This window comes from Platichthys flesus, chromosome 12 (assembly GCF_949316205.1).
Source record: "Platichthys flesus chromosome 12, fPlaFle2.1, whole genome shotgun sequence".
Taxonomy (NCBI): Eukaryota; Metazoa; Chordata; class Actinopteri; order Pleuronectiformes; family Pleuronectidae; genus Platichthys; species Platichthys flesus.
Window position 1 is genome coordinate 6790439 of NC_084956.1, and position 16268 is coordinate 6806706.

Sequence of the window (16268 nt, forward strand, 5' to 3'; positions counted from 1 at the left end):
GTAACCATCATGATGAATGTAGCCCAAACAGGGGACAATTAAAGTTAGTTTGAATCACTATATTTTCATAGCTCAAAGAGAGAATTGGTTAAAGCTAATGCATTGGCCGGGAATCGGACCCGGGTCTCCCGCGTGGCAGGCGAGAATTCTACCACTGAACCACGAATGCTGATGAAAGCTGCCTTAACAACTGCAGATGTTCAAACTGACAGTAGAATGGGGGTTCAAATATGAACTATGAGCTCATTGATCAAGTAGATACCACCACCAAGCACCAACACTCCTTAATTTCAATCAAGTCGCACCATAATGAGCACTGTCATAGTTATTAGTCCACTAAATATGCATGATTTTTACACAAAGATCACTAGATCACTCTTTGAGAAATTTTTTTATTGTTTCTTTATTGCCACTCTCTTCATTCATGTGTAACCATCATCATGAAGGTAGCTCCAACAGGGGACAATTAAAGTTTGTTTGAATCGCTATATCTTCATATTTATAATAGTATACTGGGTAAAGCTTTTGCATTGGCCGGGAATCGGACCCGGGCCCGGGTCAGTATTTATTATCACCCAAATGTTACTGCAGGAATTATGGTAGCTCTACTTTATATTATTTTTTGGCCTCTATTGTACATGTGAGTCTTGCGTTCTCTTTATTGCGAATCCAAGAAAATCCTTATGTGGTTTAATCAAACTATATATCCGCACAATACAGAGCCACAGTGCTGCACATGGAGTATAGCCGGGCTTATCAGTGGTAGCAGATGGAGAGCGTCCAAGTGAGAGGCTCAGTCTGGCTCCATGTATGTCAGAAGTAAGAGGATGACATTGGCTGAATCTCAACTGTGGTTCAACCATAAGAAACACACTCTTTCCCGTCTGTCTCCCTGTATATATTTGTCTATTTTTGTCTCTCGCAATCACACACACACACACACACACACACTCACACACAAACGGCCTGCCTCCTTCGCATTCTTGCATTCAGAGTTACAGCTGGAGACAATGTACACTCCTCCACACTATCACTTCATCAAAAAGAAAAGCCATTTGTAAGACACTCACTGAGGCTACAGAGGCTCTTGCAAAGCCCTTACAAGCAGGTGATTAGATACTGAGTCACTTTAAGCATTTACCACGGAGGGATGAAGAGTTTGCCGAAAGGTTGTTTGATACATCATATCAGGAGAAGACCTTTGTAAACATTCTCCCTCTTTTGCCTCAACATTCAATGAAGTTGTAGCCCCATTTTTTTATCACGCCTCAAACATCATAGCTCGCAGCTCTTGCATCAGCCTAACGCAGGGTACACGACTTGAATAACACGAATCCTGCAACACTTTATTCACAGGCAGTTTTTTTAGTGTCTGTGTAGTTGCTCTGCAATAACAGGGAATGGTAAACAGTCAGAGAAAGAAGATATACATTTTTCGGCTAATAAATGTGAAGAGCTTTGTAGATTTACACTGGTCCGTAGCTCGGTGAGACAATGGAATTCATGTAGGAGGAAAACGATTAAGGATTTGCACCAAGTCACACAGTGGCAGTTGCCAGTCCCCCCTATTGTCCTGGGGAGACTGTAAACTCTCTCTGCCTCATTTTATTACACGTGAAGCAGCCAGTTGCTTCTTGACACCAACACGTTTCCTTGTTGTTTAATGCATGCAGAAGTTCACATATCCTCCAGGACCTGCAGCAGCTCTCTATAACTTTAGATATAGCCTTGTGTATAACTGACGTGTTTGGAGACTTATGCAATCGCTTGATTATTTCTTTGGACACAGGACTTGTGGGGGAAGAGAGTGAAGACATGCAGCAAATTGAACTGGAGACGCCCATATGCAATGAGCCCTAACTTTTTGGCCATCAGGTTTGTTTGGTCATTCACTAAGTGAATGTAATGTTGTTACAGTCTGTCACAAATACAGCAGATTTTAGGAGCAATGCAGGGAATCATAGAAGTGTTTTGTCTTCCTGATGTGTGTAGATTTATACACTAACCATTTGCTCAAGCCTTTTTTTCTTATTATATTCCACACAGTTCCATTTTGAAAGAGAACCCTTCAAGATTTCCTACCACAGAATAATTCATTGTGAAATGGAGGACTGGAACTTATATAAGTTATCTATCACTCTAAAGTCGTGGCCTTCACATGTACTAAATGACACATTTCTCTCTCAGATTGATAATGAGCTATTGTACATTCAGAGTCTCTGTCGGGATAATTACTGTTTCGTATTATTGAGGGAAAAACCGCCTCATTCATGGGATATTTAATGCAAATTGAGACTCATATCAAGACTTAGTGCAGATTTAAAGTGGAAACTTGGAAAATGGTAATTGTCTCGTTCAGGCTTCTTTATGGCTCACTTAAGTGCGCCCCTCCAGACTTTGGGGAAAATGTGAAGCAGATTGGCCACGTGAGAGCATCATTATTAGGAGGGAGTACTTCATTTGTTAGAATGTCTTGTTAGAAAACAGTGAGGGTTAAGATATTCCATTTAAATTTGTGTACTTTTACTATAGTATTCATGAAGCCTTTGTGTCTCTCTGCCAGGAGAATCTTCCTTGCTTGTAAATGTCACACGACTTCCCCATTAGAGGAGAAATGCTTCCTAGATTGACCTTTGAGTTGCAATTTGCGAAGTTAAGGGCTGCTGCATACTAGAAGATTTCTATCTCATGAAATTGTGGAAGACCAAATATATAATGACAGATTTAACCGATTTTTAATCTCATAGTCATCACAACACACACACTGTAAGATTTGGCCAGAACCTCAGACCACACACTTGATGTATGTTGGAAACAATTTCACAGTGACGATTCCAGAGACTTGAAATCTCACAGAAACTTGAAATATCTTCTTCTTCGGTTTAGGTATGGTGGTCGGCAAACTACTTTCAGGTTAATTACCGCCACCTTCTGAGCTGGAGTATGAAACACACATTAATCGTGTCTTCAGAAGAAAAACAAACATGGAGGAAGACCGACGTTTGTCTCTATCCGAGCCAGATATATCAAACATGTTTAATATCTATTATATAAAGATTTGAAATCGGGGACTAAATCTGTTGCATTAAGATTATTTTGTATATTCAGGATTATTTGGGCAGATAATCGGCACCGAGCCACCTCCAGTCGGGAAAACCCCCAGCGAATTTCGGAAGGAGAAAAATGTGGTCTAAGTTCCGCCAAAATATCCTCTAGTGTGCGGCAGCAGTCGTGGGCTTATTTGTTTCACAAAACTGGAGGCGTTTATGAATCGTCTGAATCCTAACACTGAGCCCCGGCCATGACCGCTCTCCACTCATTTGTCCATCCAGGCCAACTATGTCTTCCCTTATTAATAAATGTTTTTCTCAGTCTGGGAACGGCTCCAATACTTGTGATTATTTTTAATGACAAGCCCTTTTTTTTTTTCATACTACATTCACGTTTGTCTCTTAAGACTTGAAGACTCTTTTAATGAGCTCTCATAAGGTCTGCTTCCTTAGCCCCTGGCCAGATCCAGCTATGTGCAGCAGGCAACTCTACAAGACCAAGACTATATAAGGCATGAACACTTCCCTAGACATGAAGAAATGCCATTCTTCCCTTTGAGAATTATTATCCGGCGTGGAATGGTAGCTACAGTACTCAAGTAGATCCTTGATTAAAACATATTGGATAAATAAAGAAAGTAAAGAGAGATTTTAATGCTGCTGCAGATGTTGCGGTAGATTACAGAGCAACATGAGCTTTTTGGCAGTGACACACATGAAAACACTTGTTGCCGAATGAGGACTTTCGGCTCTGCTTTCTGAGACAGGATGTATATTTTCTGCAGAGAAAGAGCAGTCATTTTGTCTCAGTGTTATGGACGTTACCACCTGTTGAAGCTTCCCATTCATTTCAAGAAGGCAACAAAAGTTCAGTGTGCTATAGGGGTTCGACTCCCTAGTTTGAACACATCCTCTTTAACCCCTTCTCTCCTTCTCTTCTCTTCCTCCCTCTGCCCTCCTGCTCCCAGACGCCATGATCTGGCCGGAGGAGGACAATCGTGCGCGCCCAGTAGACAGCATGGACACCAAAAGGCACTCTGCTGAAAGGTGACCTCCAGACACTTCACCTCCCCAAAACATTTGGTGAGTTAAGACTCAGAGAATCTCTTGTATTCACAAATGACACCATCTCCTCTCCCCTGTCAACGTTTGGCTTGATGTGCATCTCCCAACCATCTGTGAATGTTCACGTTAGACAAGTTAAAGTGAGCCCTTTAAAACAGAGCACGTTATCATAAGTCTTTTCCACTGCTTTATGTCCGCTCCCTTTGAAGCAAAAAAAAATGTTTGTCATTTTTCTTCCTATACTAAAGCATTTCTTGACTTGCTTAAGAATTGTCATTTTGCCCTTTGGCCTGAGAAGCACTAACCTTTTCAAGTGAAAAAAACAACACCATTCAATCATTAATTCGTAATCAAAGGTATCTCTTTTTCCTTAATGGCCGAGGTACTGGTATTTTATCTGAAATAGCCTTCATTAGAATCGATAAGCCTTTGCACGTAATGAACCCTGTTTGTGCATGTGTGTTTTCATGTAGGTGAGCATGTGCATGAATAAGATGTTGATGGGTATTGACAAAAATCCAATTAAAAACCACCAATCGCATCAGAACCTTTAAACTCATTTATTTATCCAAAGATATAAAACCTCTATTTGCTGAATACAGAAGCGTGTAGTAAACTTAGGTTTAGTAATTTGGTGTATATGACACAGTTTTCAGCACTTGGTAGTTCTGGTGAGTGTTTCTGGCAGCAGGGTGGTTGATGTGAGATTGACTCTAAACAGACTGCATTGCCCATGTTAATCAACATTAGGGACAATGTAATTTGCTGTTGATTGTGGCTCTTAGTAGTTTCTGCAGGAGGTCTATAGCACAAAGGAATAAGAAACATCAGGCTTCATCTCCACAGGTATTGATTGAGGGCTTTGTTGACGATAAGAAAAATATACAACAGCAGTGGACTTTTTGAACTTCGCAGTCCGATCGGAAAATTAATTAAACAAAAATATCATGCTCCATCTTTGAAACCCAAAGTAGCCATGTCAAAAAAAGATTAATTTGGATCCACATTCCAGGCAGTTTGTTATTAGCATAAACAAAAGCCCATATAGGGCTGGAGTCATGAGTGGAGGATGCAAGACATCTGTAAGCCATTACCTGCGGAAATTAAATATAAGTGCACACGTGACCGAACATTCAACGAGAATTATAATAACATCAACCTAATAAGAAGAACCACAACACTTAAATACAAATACTACTATCACTGTATAAGCCCATAGAAATAAGAAATATGTCAGCCATGACCACTGCATATGTGTGGTTTGATTGAAACAGGGGGTTAGGTTTGAAATAAGAATGTTATTAAAGGCAAAGTATAACTCAGTGGGACAGGCAGTGTGTTCGCCACTGACATGGATTTGTGCATTAGATTCAGAAGTGAAAGGGATATAGGATTTTGGATTGCACGAGCTGAATTGCCTGTTGTGACCCGGCAGATATAAAAGACCTAATGTGATTTACTTTAAACCAAACAGGGCCGAATTCAACTGGTGTGACAACATAGTAATAAAAAAGAATGAAAATAGAAGAAGCCGTTAGAATATTTATATTGTCTGTTTGCTTATTTGGCTTCATCAATCAACCAATCTGGTAACAAAACAATTGGGTCACACGAGGCCCTGACCACACATTAACAACAACTTGTTCATTGTGATTTCTAAATGAAAAACAAATGCCAACAGTTGTGAAGCAATAACTGTTTCAAAGTAATAATATTCAGCCCCAAAGCTAACAAAGGGCAGATTTTCTATTATAGTACTATCAACACAGTGAATCGTGTCCTGTGCCAAAACATTACCTTCTACTCTCCTAAATAGTTAGCATTAAATAAAGTAGCCTGTGGCCAGAATGGCTCTTTATGTAAATCAGGCCTGGCAATGAAGTGATGATTGATAGCAGACCTCCATTCATTTGAAAGTGGAGAACCTTGGGCTAAAATCAATGCAATCTGTGTAAGTGAAGCTAACACAAAGTACCAAAAGTAAAGCAAACATAAAACAAACAATATTCAATAACTCGCCAAAGGCATAGCTAATTTGTCACGGTGGAAGTGGTACATATGTTCTGTGCAAATGTTGTGTCTAGTTCATTGGGTTTACAGTTTGTCACCCGGCTATCTGCAAGCGTGGGTACAGCAGCGGGAGTGATTCAAAGCAATAGAGCATTGGATAGAACTCAGTCAGTGTGCGTTCATTTGGTTTGTGGAAGCAGGAGGCGCAGACGTGGTTAGGATATGCAAGAGAGAGAGAGATAGGAATGAGAACATTTGGGCACCAGTGTAGGAAGGCACAGATAAACCATTTGTGTCACCTAATTTCTCACAATATGATTACCTGTCTGAAGCAATGCTTTGTTTTTTACTCATCTGTGTCATGAATTAGTTGTGTCGTTAGATGTCATTGGACATTCATGCCGTTAGTGGCAGATTGTTATCATTCGGCTCAAGTTTTACTTGCTTTGACGAATGTTGTTTATCCAAAACCCACAATTTAAGACGTCGCTGGAGAAATCATTTCAACATTAAAGTGTGTTGATAATCCACAAAACTATACAGAGCATCCTTTCAGTCAACTTTGTTACTTGATGAAGTCTAGATTGCAAATGGAGAATACCATAATTACATTCACAAAACATTGTATAATCATTCTACACAGTAGAAGCTTCTCTGGTTTGCTGCATGGATGTAAAATGCACTCGTACGGGTCTAATGTTTCTTGCTAGATATTCTGGCCATGTCTGTCATGGTGCAGCTGACGAAAGTGTTTGTGAGAACAAAAGGTGAGCTACAGTGAATAAAACCAGTCTGCTGGGACTTCATTAGGCAGCAGTGCATTACTTCAAACATTATAAAAAGCTATTTGGTATTCAGCCGCATTTCTCAGGGGCTCAAACTTGCAATTACAGAATAATCTATGACTAAGTTAGGAAATCTCTCATCTAACAAATCCATTACTACACACACACACACACACACACAGAAACACACACACACGCACACACACACACACACACACACACACACACTCACACACACAGTGGCCTTACAAGTTTTACTCTGACTCAGCTCTTATTGTGCACACCAGTCGAATAAGGACTGTCAGTCAGATATTTTGTACAGTGCCAATAGTTTAGAATTGCTTTGGTTTTGTGTGCATTTGAAAAAAAAATTGTTCGTTTTCCAGCAAATATTAAATTTAGGAAATTAACAGCAAGGATTATTCCAATGGCAATCATTTTTCAAAGATTTAAAAAAGCATTTGGCATTTGAAATCTACATTTATAGAATACCTTCAGATTTGAATCAACCAAAAGATGGAGTTGTTCAGATACCATATTTCTCGTCCCGATTTAGATTAGATAACCAAGACTGTGGTGCATTGGCCAATACTGGTTACCTGTTTCAAACAGTTTATTTGAAATAGTAACAACAACTGCTGTATCCTACACTGTTGTATCACTAATGCTGGTATTGGAAGATCTGTGCCAAAGATTTATCGGTTTCTTAAAACAATCACTCTACATATACAAAGCATATTAGCTCAATTAATAACATATGTCAGAAAACATACACCTTATTATATGTATATGAGTTGTAGCCAGAAGTCATGTGTGCTCTTTGAATGTCTCTGTTTCCTGTACAGGGCTGTTTATGTATGCGTCCTATGCATTGCTTAAGGCTCTGGTGGTGAAGTTCACAAACAAAGGGCTGCTGAGCTGGAGACTGGCCCCTTGTGGGAACGAGGCAGAGCTTCTGGGGGCAGATTGAAGAAGTCAAGGTTGTTAGGGAGAGTAAAAGTAGCGCAGCGTGCGACAGCGCAGCTCCACAGCTGTGACATTGTTTTCTGATGACTTTCTGTTCTGGAAACCCAGCTCAGAGGTGCTGTCATGTCAGAGACTGATGCTGTGTCATCCTCAGTAAAGGAGGCTACACATCCTGGCGATAAAACGTTTAGATACCATACCATCACATCAAGAGAGTGTGTGATCAATTTAATAGAAAGTAAAACACAATATGGTGCTTGTCAGTATCCTGGTAAAAAATAGGATTCTAGATCCAATTATTTCTACTGTTAAAGGTTAACCTGGCTCTATGTTTAGAAATGGGGGCGTGGACATCTGGAAACTTGTCAGATCTCCTACACCTGCACAGTGGCAGTGGTAACAATTCAATATTATGAGGCAACTGTGAAACTCCACTAAATGTGCTAATAAAAGGCTTAAATTGTAATTTTGAGAATCTCAATTTGGTGGACCGACTTCGAAGGATTTTGGAAGACCATAAATTTAACTACCCAGATTTATAAACATAGGGCTCAGGTTGAAAAATACTGAAATTCCCATTTAAAGAGTTTCGAACAATAAAAACAAATTTTGAGCGGCCATGCACTTTTGAATATTCAGCCGTAACTGAGGGATTTGTATTTGTGCTGCTATTCTCCAGTGTTCTTCAGTCTCATCTCACCCTCCCTCCGCTGAGGTTTGTGGTGAGGATGGGACGCACTATGCAGCACGTAACAAGTCATGTTTGGTTTCTCAACATATTTCTCCACCAAGTCCCTGACCAGCACTTTACCAGCTCCTCCACTGATTTGTGCATTGGCAGCTTTGCCTCTAATTGCTGCCTCTTCCTGTCGATATGTTCGCTCCTCAACAATCTGTCTTTTTTCTGTGATTGAGTTTTCCTGCCACAAAAAGCCAGCCCGCCGCTCAGCACTCATCTTCTCTGGCTTTGTTGTCTCTGCACCATAATATCTTATTATGCCTTTCAGGTACTTCTTTCAAATTTCATTATCACTGTGTTGGCTCTGTAAGCTCCAGTACCTGTACCCTTCCGTCTCTGCACTCTTCATACACACAGTTCAAAGTGTCTCCCCATGAACACCGCCCTACTCCACAGAAAATCTTTAACTGGGATGTTTTTTTATCTCCTTTGCATTAGCAAGGGAACATATACCAACTGTTATCTCCACACCTTTATACTAGGAATCCGCAGCTACACTATATAAACCATGTGCCTCGAGCACTTTTTAACTAACTCCTGCCTTATCTCCTGAAAACAATCTTTTTTAATAATACCCTCATTTTCCGAAAGCTATAATAATGCTGGAGTGCCGTCTGCTTGCCAGGACTTATAGCTGTGAAAAAATGTTTAGCTTCCATCTGCAGGTTGCGTGTCGTTTTAGTGTACGGGAACACGTTAGTACATAGAAGTGAAGCACAGCTGCTCTAACAGCCTTTCCACTGCTTCCAACCATCTTCATGTTGTGATGGCACCAGCTTCCTTATTATCCGCACGGCGAAAGCAAAGAAATTTGCTAATTTGAAGAAAAACATGTGGTGAAGATCACCTGAACATTAGTGACTCAGTTTTCCTTTTCAGTTTATTTTCCTCTCCCTTCCTCCACAAAGTTTCCTGACATTATCATTCTTCCTACGTCAGCAAACAAAGTTCAATTCCTCTTAGAGACGGCATCCAGATGTACCTCTCCAACTTTTCTCCTGTGGCATAAATATATTTTCATGTGGAGGTTTTCAGCTCCACAGTCAACCTGTAGACATGTTATTCCTCAGATGTGGAATACAATGGTGGAACCAACACTGCAGTGTAACCTCTGGACATGTTTACAATATTGAATATATCCCAGATACACAGCCAGCTCTCCCCCGACACTGTGGGAATATTAATGGGTACATGCTCTAAACCTAGTTTGTTTTGTCACCTACAGTGGCTCCAGCTATTTATAAATTTTCACATGTTGTATTCACACATCAATAAATATTTGTTAACCGGCAACATAATTTGAATCAGATAGCATTTAAACCAAAATATGCTACAGCTACAATCCCACATTATTTCTTACTAAACACATTCGATCAATTACAAACGGGATAAATGACGAATTACCTTTTCTATCAAACATGTTTAAAAGCAGTCCATTTGAAGGCAAGAGCCCAGTGCAGTCGGGACACTTAATTCAATTGTATTAGCTCAGAATGACTCCATCACACTAACAGTTTTGTTTTTTTAGCACTAAACGTTATTGGGTGGAACAAGGTCGCACAAGTTGCCATTGAACACTGCTAGGCTACAGCTGGAGTTTATTTTGCTAAATGTTGAACAGTGTTATACTTTGAAATAAAATATGTGTCTGTGGGTCTATGACGTGACATTGGTGCAGTAGTTCATGTAAATGAAGTTCAGCCATGGTTGTTGCATGGTCTGTTATTTTGGCCCTGACTCTCACCTTATATATTGCTTTAAAATTGTTTACTGTCATTCATTGTCTCCACTGCAGAGGATGAATCCTAACGAATTTGACGATCCTCTCATTTTCCTCTGCTGGTATCTTGGCTCTATATCAATTATGGGATGGGTTGCTGGAAAGTTTTCAAGTTTCATTTGTCCAACTGAAACCCCAAATATCAGCAAAAACATTACTTGTTTAAACATCACTATCGTCCTTTTGAGCATGTTAGCATGTCTTGATGATAGAAATGTCACAATATTATCCAGAGGATTAGGACTAAATGACAACAGTGTACAAGAGTTTGTATCTGTGGTGTCTGGAGATGAACCACAGTAACTGTGTAAGAGATCCCAGAAGTGAAGAGGCGTTGGGCCTGGGACTTATATTTGTATCCATTTGAGTTTGTAGCATTATTATAAAACACAAAACTTAATATGTTCAGAAGCAAAACACCAATTAAGGAGACTTTCAAAAGAAACATTAATATGTTCCAAATCTGAATTTCTCCCATAGCCCTCATAATATTTAATAAAACTTTAAAATGGAGCAAAACAGATGATTCATTTTGAATTCCAACCCTCTGACACGCCACTGTAGTTATTTGCTTTACACATCCTGTAGGAATTTTTCCTTTTCAAAGTTAATGATAGGAATCAAGGTATGTTTCATAACGGAGAGGTGATAAATTGGTGAACTGTATCTGATCAACACTGTGTCTTTGGTCTGCATCGTTATGACAGTGAATTACTGTGGCCCCAGTGTCTGTTCAGCCACTGATTGAGGGTAATGGACTGAGACTTCTGAGCGGAGCGTCTCCACGGCCAATTTTTCACTGGATCCTGACAGAAAGCTGTACTCTCCGGTGTTTTATTTGCAAAAGGTTTCAAAGTGCAAACCAAACCAAACACAGAGGATTTCATCTCGCTGACATAAAAGTCCAAGGAGTCAAAGCCGGTTAAGAATCGTAATGACTGGAGCTGTTGACTAATAGTAATGGCTGTGTTTCTTTTTGTGGAAATATTATTTGTTTAGTCGACATTGAGCTGAGCCAAGGTGTGAATGTGAAAGTTTTCCCTTATCTGAAAATACACTTCTCTGTTTTGTTTTCCTGTTCTACTGCACATTCCAACTCTGTTCTTAGTAGTTCCCTCTCTCTCTCACCCCAGCTCCCTGCCTGCTCTTCTCCCTTTCTTTCCGATGCTCCCCCTCATTTCTCTTCCACCAGGCTATCCATTATTGGCAGTGTCAATGAGTAGCTTGTCCTGGTGCGATGCATTGTGTGCGGTATAATTCACAGATACAGTATAGCGGCTGTGTGATAAAGACTGCATCTCCCGCGTGGACCCCTTCTGATGCTCTGAACTCAAATGAACCATGTGTTGAACACTCACACGGGAGGATGTTGGGGATTTGCTAACTGGAAGTATTTCCAACACCTGGCTGGAATCATGTGAAAACTGTTACTTCCCTTTTTCCCTTAACAAGGCAGAATATCTGAATGTGTTTATAGCATGTAATGAAAGTGTTTTGTCACATTTAAGCTTTTTCCATTCAGGTGATCACCCTCTGATACTAACCTTTGATGCGTTTCCAGCTTCAGCCCCGCACGGAAACAAACTTCTCTCTCACTTCCAGGGGGCGAGGCGTCTGAAGACGTGAATTGATGATTCTGGCTTTAATTAGTATAGCCTGTTTTAGTGATATCAGCCATTCTTTACAGGCTATGCTAATCTGTGCCAGAATCAGCAATGCAATTGGAATGGATGCATTTCTCCATGACGTGCATGAAGGTCGTTTGCTGCACTGCTGTCATTCCTTGAACTTCTTGTCCTTGTTATTGCTGGTTTGGAGTCATTGCTTTGAAATATAATAAGGGCAACATAAATAGTTCCTCTAGACATTTGGGAGTTGATCAAAACCATACCAAGGTGCAGGTCTGCAGATGAGATTTAATTTGTAGCAACAAGAATGAAAAGTACCAGTGTACAGTAGGTCTGTGTGTCTATAGGTGCTGCGACCGGGTGGCCTTTCCTGGGACACCTGCTGGGCAGCAATTTGATGAGTGTAAATGTCAAAGATGATGTCAGTATCTCACCCCTCCTTTATTTCCTCGTGGATCATTGGTGCGAGAAAAAAGCCCCTCCTTTATTTCCTCGTGGATCATTGGTGCGAGAAAAAAGTTCAGAGGACACAGAGTCCAGAAGCTGCTACCGTGCTCTGCTGGTGTCTTTTCCATTAACCCAATCATCAGAGGCTGAACCCGCAGACACTTCATTTAACAGCTTGCCAGTCCTTTAAAAAGAAAATCATTAACTCTGCTGAAGCTTGTTTGACCCTTATAATAAGAAATGTCTAATGAACACCTTGTTCATAAATGAACATATGGGGAATATAGATGATATATACACTATGGAAAAAGTGTGATAAGGCTAAATTTGAATTATAGTGTTTAACATTGTACAAAACCGAGATTTTGATACTAGTTAAGGCTGCCACACATGTAATTAAAGGTATAACATTAACATAGATTTCTTTTATTAAATTCAATATCTCTATTTTGGCTGATATTCTTCACATACTGTGTAAGTAGCTTGTTGTGCAAATGACTTTGCTTTGTGTTTTCATTGCTTCTCTGTAGCTAGAAGCACATTTTGATAAAAGCATTATTTGTCTTTATTTAAGATTATATGATTAGATTATGATTTTTTTTTTACTTTTTTAAAGGAAGCATATTTTTCTAAATATTCTTCTTAAAAAAATCAAATCAGCATTTATTGGAAATGATATACGCTAATACTGTCATATATGTCAATTTAGCTCTAAAGGATCCATTTTTGCATTGGTTCAAGTGTAGCTATTCTGCACTAATTTATCAAGAAGAAATGTTCACCTCAGTAGCTGCTCATAGTGTTTTTTCTCCCCCTCAGTGATCAATATTTGTGTCATTTGAACTCGTCTCAATAATTTGTATTTTCGGGACATTCATTGCAGTTTTGATCATATAGTTCTCTGATTATACATATTTATCACGAAAAAAAAAATAATTTTTATTCATGCCCGCCACTCACAACTGATAAAGGCTTTGACTGCTTGCTCAGCAGGGTAGAGCACAGTGTGCATGCTCACATATAGGTAAGCCGCCTGAAAACCAGGGCTCTGTGGGCCTGGCATTCTGCTGTGGCCCATGATTGGCAGGGGAGCAAATGGCGGAAGCATCTGGAGGCACTTGGATCAGACCGTGATAAAAATCCAAACTCACACAGACCCAGGGAGATACCCAGGGAACACTTATGCACTCACGCAATGGGTGCAACTAGCCCAACACTAGCCCCCCAGACATCTTTACTCTATCTGACAGTCAGCAGGAACATCACTCCACCTGGGAAGGCTTCAGAGCTGGGAAAGGACAAAAGTGCTCCTATTAACATAATCTCCACGGGAGATTTTCTCTTGTACGACCTTTAAGGCTTAATGTTTAAAGTAATTTGCCATCAGTCATTATTTGGCTTCCATAGGGGACATGATTAACTTGTACATTTGAACCCGTTTCCCCTCTCGCACACACACACAGTTTCCTCTGAAATCGGCAACATGCTCCAGACTGAGGGTGATGGATTTTGGGTATTTGTTGTATTACAGCCCACTGTGTCCTGTTATCTACATCAGTGTTGATAAAGCATGTGTCTCTGTGGCTAACAGCAATTAACTTGCATGTTTAAGATTTCATCCATCTTGTCCAGCTGTGTTTAAAACCCTAATGTGGTTGTTTAAATCAGACCCACAGAGTGTTCGACTTTACAGAAAGCCAATGATTGCATTACCCCTCGCCATCCCCCCCGACCCTTGTATCAACTTAGGCCCAATAAAGTAAATGCCCTCAATTAACCATTCCTCCGGTGGCTTTTTATCCCTGTCTGTTTTTTCTCTCATCAATGGAAATATTAAACTAGACATTGTTGAGCTATCGGATGTATTTATAGATTTGCCGTTTGCATTATTTAATAGCTTGCATATTTATGACAGTCCTGACATTTTGGGCTGATGCTCTCCTTCTCAGTATGCCTGCTCTAATCCACTGGTCACTCAAAATCCCTGTTTAACCCCGCCGATAAAATCCCAGCTGAATCCTGCCCATCAGCAAGGAGCGAGTGGAAAGAGCTGGGGCCGCCTGAGATCACCTCTCCACAGTGTTGTATTCCAGAGCACTAGGCCCCTGCGTTTAGCCGAACGTAATTTGAATTCATTACCTCCCCTCCTCTCCAAACTGTATGCATGGAAAGTGTTATGCCTGAGCAGCTATAGGCTCTTAAGCTGCCGTACTTTATGAGATACCCGCCATGTGTGTGGGTGCATGAGCCATCGCACATGCTGAGTATCTCCAACTCCGTCTCCAAACATTGATAAGCGCCGGGAGGGAAAGTTTCTCAATTTTGCATCGTAGCCTGGAGCGAGGAAAAAAAGAAAGAAAGACTAACACAGGTTCTATTTTACATTTCCATTTGCAGTAAATCAAGATGAGAGCATGTGATAAGAAATTGGAAACCCAGTAATTTGCTGGTGCTTTGAGGCAACATAAACTTTAGCTATTGAAGATGGTAGATTCTGCTGAATGCAACACGTGGTTATCATATATTTATGTTATAGTTTGTAAAAGTTCAAACTGCAAAGAATCTGGTAGTGATCAAACAACTTGATCAAACACAGTGGAAACGAGAGTTGAGTGACTTGACGATATATCATTTGTGTTAAGATTTTTTCCATGGCATTTGTACGTTTAATATTTAAAGGACATTGTGGGCGATGCTCCGAAATACAGGACTAGGATTTATAAATGGTATAGGTAGATTTATTTATTCTGGCAGCTAAAATAAGTTTGATGGGTTGATTGATGGGAAAATATCAGATAAACCCAAGCTCCAACTTCTCAGTTTGGATTTGCTGCTGATCTTCATCTTTGAATACTAAATATATATCTATATATATCTATATATAGATATATATATCTTCTTTTAATAGAGAACAATTTGAGAACGTTTCCTTAGGCTACATAACATTTTAAAGGCCATTTATTACAATTTAACGACAAACGAGTCAACAATCTACAGATTAATTGATAATGACAATAATGATTGGTTGCAGTCATAATTAATACAGCTCAGTTTCATTATGATTTATGTTGATATATTCATATAAAGATATATACAGTGTGATAGAGGGTTAAATCTCCATCCCCTGATGAGACTTATAAAAGAAAAAATCCTCTTCATTTCCAGTGAGAAATATGGTGGGAGATTGGTCACAGACTGTGGGACCTCGCTAAATCTATTTTTATTAAACTCAAGTTATGCACCATTCTGCTTTTGTTTTGCTCTCTGATCGAACCTTTGAGGATCACAGAGAGAAGGAACTCACATTTTCTCGAGCAGATTAAGACGATGTGACTTTAATGGAGCTCCACTTCTAATACATCATATCGTGTTCGTTTCTCTGCAACATTTGAGCCTGGCTGCCCCTTGTCCATCAGCTGAACCGACTGCCAGTGTGATTTGTGCGCTGCAATAAGGCTCACAGCCATTTCCTCTGTGAATTATTGGAGCCAAGAATACCACCCTGTCCCGCAATTAATGACACTCCATTGATTCAACCCATTTCCTTCTGGAAAGAAAAGAAAAAAGCTCTCTTGAGGGTTTTTCCTCCCTCGGGACGCGTATATTAGACGTAGATTTCTTTAGCTTAATGCACTTAGATAAAATATTTTCTCTGGAGACATAGGCAGCAGAGCTACTTCACCAAAGTATTAACCCTAACAGACCCTAAATCAAGACTCCACTCCACTTGATTTGCAGGCGGCAGCTGTCTGGCTTATTTGCAGAAGCTCATATTATGATGAAGTGGGTCTTAAACAC